Here is a 6,000-nt window from a genome sequence, read left to right as displayed (position 1 = left end):
TATATATATGAAATAAGGACTACAGTTACAATATCATAATTAGGGAAAATAAATAAACTATTGCCATAAGTATGCTGCAGCATATAGTAAAAATATCTTTAGTAAATCTTTTGTGATTTATTTGTATCCGCCTAACTCCTAATAGTATTGTAAGCTAGTTATTGGCATATATAGTTTGGACGTTAAGTTTTTTTTTTAATTAATTAATTTATTTATTTATTTAAACTAGTCGACAAACCCGTGCGATGCACGGGATAATTTTAAATCAAATGTTAACACATTCAGATTTAAACATCTCTCTAATTTCAATTATTGAAAGCTAAATTGACTCTGATATAAGATGAAACATGTAATATTATGAAGTAATATTAAAAATGAGATAAATACAGATATTATGAAGTAATATATTACAATAATCATAATATGCTTTTACATTTGGTTTAATAAGTATTACAAAAGAACATCGCATGGGAATGCTACTAATTTTTTTAATTAAAAATAAATAAAAATTATATCCATAATAGAAGGACATAAAATATCATTACTGTCCCAAAAGATGACACATAGATCACAGTTTTAAGCTAAAGCTCCTCCCAACAGCTTTTAATTTGCACATAAGTCCCAATACCATGTATTTTTGCTATGGCTTTTTTTTTTTTCAATTTCATTTATTTCATGACTTCCACTAAATATTCATTGTATTCATAATATTTAAAAAACGTTGAAGTAGAGTTGTATCCTCAAATAACTAAATAAAGGAGTTTAATTCCTCTCTATTTCAATTTAAAACCAAATTGTGCATAAAAGCAAAAAAATTTCCTTTGTTCCACTATGTCTTTAGTACCAAAATCACAAATCCATTAAAACCAAATTGTGCATAGAAAATCTTAGAGATTGAAAGACAACTTTAAAGTGTTTTTTGCATCTTCTTCCTTTGTTGCTTTGTAGCAGTCCCTGAATATGCCCTTTTGTTTTCCTTGGGTACAGATGTTGGTGTGAGTTGCACATTGCTTTGAACATCAAGTTTCATTGATGTAAGCCTAGCAATAAAACAAGTTGAGGAATGTATTACAACATATACATCTTAAATATCATATTTGTAATTTTGCTAAATTAAAGAATACGTACTTCTATCATTTTATCAAGCTAAATTGCTTTGTCAATTTCTTCAAAAGAGTCAAAAAGTTTCTTGACGGAGTAGAATTCCCATCCTTACTTGAGATTATAGTCATTTAGTTGTATTTTTCTTCTTAATTGAAGAAAAATATAGCATTCACATACTAACTTCAGAATTAAAAAAAATAAAATAAAAATAAAAACATGATTATTTGATAAAATAAAAATTGTACAAGTAATTAAAACAATGGAAATCTTGAGATGAAACAATTAACCCAAACATAAAACCAAGTTTGAGATAACCAAGAAACTTAAATATGCAATCATATTCCAATTTCAAATTCTTTCTACAAACATATTACCAATAAATATTCAATAAATAGTACAGAATAAAGGGAAGACTGGTAAATACCTGACTTTCCTCGTCTTGTAGTTGTATTACCAAATAAGCCAAATATCAAAATGCTAAATCCCTACTTGCAAAACAGTAAGAATCCAATTTTCAGCCAAGAAACATTAATAGAAGAGAAATAGTGCAGTACAGAAAGTTTGAAACAGCGTAGTATAGTGCAGATTTTAATGAAACATATTATGACAAAGAAATCCATTAGCGTAATCATATTTATAATGAAAGTGGCAGAACACAAAGTGCTTTAGAAAATACCAAGTATTGACACATAGATGGCTAAGAAAGTGAGTCCACTTAGAAGCACTCTGCTTCATGGAATAGGATATTCTCCAATTACTAATTCTCATGGCCCTTCAAACCACCCATGGAACAATGAATTTTAGATTTGAATTGAAAACATCAGAAGAAGTAAAGGGAAATCCATAAAGCTGGATTGTTGGGGTCATCTATAAAAATATAAATATATATATATATATATATATATTCTATTGAGAGTGAAAGAAGACCAGCTATTTCAAGCATAAAAAAAATAAAAAATAAATAAATAAATAAAAACCAAATTGATTATCGTCAAAACACATGAAACAAATCAAACAAAACACACCAAAAAATTTATTTGAATTTTCTCAAAAATGACCCTAGAAACCCAATCTTTACTGCCAATCTCTTCAATCAACAATAATTCCCACAATCACAATTCAAATAAGAAATACATACCCACTTAGACAACCATTGGTTTCTGCTTAGAGAATTTTGTAGGGGGATTTCTGGAACTATGACAAATCAATCAGAAGGGCAAAAACTTAGTACCTGATCCTGAAATCAATGGCAAAAAAAAAAAAAATCAGTGAAAAAGGAAAGACAAAAAGAAGACTGCCTTTCTAAAACTACAATTTGACTTGGTAGATTGGGTGAGTTAGCTTTAGTTATATATAATATACTAAACTTTAAAAATTATTTTACTAATTATAGAGAAATTTGAGAAGTTATATTTCATCTATAAATCATTGGAAAAAATTTAGGAATTGACTCATGTTTCCATATTTCAAAATACATAGGTCTTTAACTAAACAAATTCAAACCCATAGCTCAGTTTCCACACACAAAAAAAAAAAAAAATGATTATCGTCAAAACACAGTACTAAACTTAGTTATAGAGTTCCAAACCCAAACTCAATCAATTACGGATACAAAGAGAAAAGCAGCTAAAACTACAATTTAATCAACTCTAGAATACAAAACAGAAATCAATGAAGCTGGGGTAAAAAATCTCAAAAAGGCTAAGAAAAAAAGCTAATCTAAAAGCTAAGAAATCCAAACTAAACGAATACCATACCTTTAACCCTACAGCAAAAACTAAAATTAACAACAATTTATAGCATAATAACATATTACCAGTAAATTTTATTTATTTCAATCAACCTAAACAAATAAAGACCAATAAAATTATGGTATATAACACCAATAACCTAGAGGCCAGAGGTCAGAGGTCAGTTCGTGTTGTGTTTTTTAGGGAAAAGATGGAGAGGTTGAGAGAGAGTTGAAGAAGAAGCAGATATCTTCGATTTTGCACAGGTTCAACATTAATCAAAACCAATTATCCAAATACCTAAATTAAAGAAAATCAAACCAAATCCAAATACCTAAATCTAAGATAACAAAAATTAAAATACCTGCACTGGTAGCGGCTTTGGCGATATATGATGGTGGTGGGAGGCTGGCACTTTTTGCCATTGAAGGAGTGAGAGAATGCCCCTGGGATATGGTTTAGGGGTTTTGAGAATTGAGAGAGGCAGAGGCTAGAGAGAACGGCAAAAGAGAGAAAGGGTATAAAACCTAAAATAAAAAAGAAAAAGAAAATAGTGGTAGAATTGGGTTCCGGTTTATAAAACCTAAAATAAAAAAGGAAAATAAAATAGTGGTAGAATTGGGTTCCGGTTTTAAAAAGGTTTTATTATTATTTTTTTTTTTTAATATTGTGCTGATGTGGAAAATTGTGGGAGTTTCAAAAGTTTCGGTTTTATATATATATATATATATATATATATAGATTAGGGTTAGAGATTCCTAAGTTCACCTCACACACCCCTGCCCACCCTAGGTCTCAAACTATAGACCATCCTCACCCCTAGGTTCTTAGAACCTACGGAGATGCCATAAGACCATTAAGGATATTGGCCTTAAGATGTTAGTAATTCAATACTATTTTTTACTTAATTTTGTCTTAATTTAAGTTTATTTATCATCAAAAAATAATAAAACTAACAATATTCATCCCAAGATAGTAGATAACAATAAAATAACAATAACAGTTGTTTATGTTTGATAAGGGTAATTCTAAAGGTTTTAGGAACTCAAGGCGAAGCTGACGAGCCTAATGAACCCGACAACCTTGCTTGTGCATCCATAAGCAACGACACCATAGGGCCAATGGTATCATCCCAATGCCGACGGGTTCGCCTCGATTGAGACGACTAGAACACATAGACGGAATAAGAAGCTGACGGAAGTAAGCCTATGACGGGTTTGATGTGGCTTTACTTGGCCCCCACGCATGAATATATAAGGAAACATCTTGTGCTCCTTGACTAACCCTAATCGTGGGGATTCCTAGAAGGAAAGTATCCCACAAGGAAAGTATCCCACAAGATGCGCGCATTAATGAAGATCTTCCCCACAAGGAAAAGCCCTCTATGCCAAGAAATGAATGTCAACTCTACACTATTATAAAAACCCCAAAGCCCTCACAAACCAAGGTACGCATAATTTTCCCCAGCTCTGGCATTCTAGAGTTGTGAAAGTTCTCTGACTTGACCTTCAGAGGGTATTTGGCCGATACCACACCGGTACTCTCTACAAGGTCTTCTTTGTTTTAGTTTCGCAGGTGTTGTCTCGAGCACGTAAGGATTGTGTGACTAATTGACGATTTTTGACATCATCAGTTGGCACCATCTGTGGGAAAGGACAAGTTGTAAGCCATACTATCTCTTCCCAGACAAAGAGTTGCATGGTACTTACTCGCTCGATGGCAACCACCAACAATGCTCAAGGAGACGAACCACGCACCATCGCGCTTAAGAGACAGGTTTAAACCCTCACCACTGCCGTAGAGCGCCTCACCAAGCAAAACCATGATCTAGAAGAGTAGTTGTGCCAAAAGAACGCGGGGCTTAACACTCAGGAAGAGGACCAAGAAGGAACCAACGTTAAGAGAAGGGACCAAGAAGGGCTACAAGGTAGCAATGTCCCAAGCAGACCAAAGCGACAAGACATGAGTTGTCCATCCATCACGGATACGACTCCACCCCACATGGTCGCAGAGATGCAGATGATGAAGGAATAGATGGACTTCATGATGAACACCCTCAGAGGACGGGTGTCTAGCGACCTCGATGACCTGGTCCATCGAACTAATTCACCATTCACAGCATTCATCACTTCATTTCCCCTTCCACTAAAATTTTGTACGCCACAGTTGGAGACCTATGACGATCTAAGGATCCCCTAGACCACCTGGAGTTTTTCAAGACCCTGATGCACCTGCAAAGAGTGGCGGACGAGATCATGTGCAGGGCCTTCCTCATTACGCTGAAGGGACCCGCAAGGATTTGGTTCAGCAGGTTGACGCCCAACTCCATTAGTACCTTCAAGGAGTTGAGCGTCTAGTTTGCCTCACACTTTATCGGGGGACACAGGTATAAGAAGTCTACTGCATGCCTAATGAACATTAAGCAATAAGAGGATGAGACATTGAGGTCTTACATAACCCGTTTCAACAAAGAGGCCCTCTCAATCGATGAAGTTGACGACAAGATACTTGTGGCTGCATTTATGAATGGATTACGGAAGGGAAAGTTCCTGTTTTCTTTATATAAGAACGACCCAAAAACCATATCGGATGTGCTTTATAGGGCCACTAAGTACATGAACGCGGAAGGCGCACTGCTGGCCCAGAAGAGAAGCCCAAGAAGAGTGAAAGACAAAAGAACGTATGATAGAAGATATAAGAATGATTATGGGAGGCATTGCGGCCTCTAGTTCATCCAAAAAGGCCCATAAGACTTACCTCAAGATGATTTAGAACGTCCAACTAACGAGCTTCACCCCAAAGATAGCGCGGATCGACAACCCCATCATCGAATTCTCAGAAGAAGATGCTTAACATCTTCGCCACCCGCATGACGATGCATTCGTGTTTAGCATACGGGTATAAGAATACAACACACACCAGGTCTTGGTCGATAACGAAAGCTCTGCTAACATCCTCTACTACCTAGCATTCCAGTAGATGAGGATTAACAAAGAACAGTTGGTCAACTCCCCACTCGTTGGGTTCGGAGGGACTAAAGTATACCCCTTTGGTGCAGTCACACTACCCATTACGATTGGTGATTATCCTTAGCAAATCACTAAAGATGTTACATTCCTCATTGTCGACTACTCATCCACTTATAATGCCATCCTTGGATGACTTA

Source organism: Quercus lobata, chromosome 3 (assembly GCF_001633185.2).
Source record: "Quercus lobata isolate SW786 chromosome 3, ValleyOak3.0 Primary Assembly, whole genome shotgun sequence".
NCBI lineage: Eukaryota > Viridiplantae > Streptophyta > Magnoliopsida > Fagales > Fagaceae > Quercus > Quercus lobata.
The sequence above is the reverse complement of the archived record's forward strand: the minus strand, read 5'-3'. Positions refer to the sequence as shown.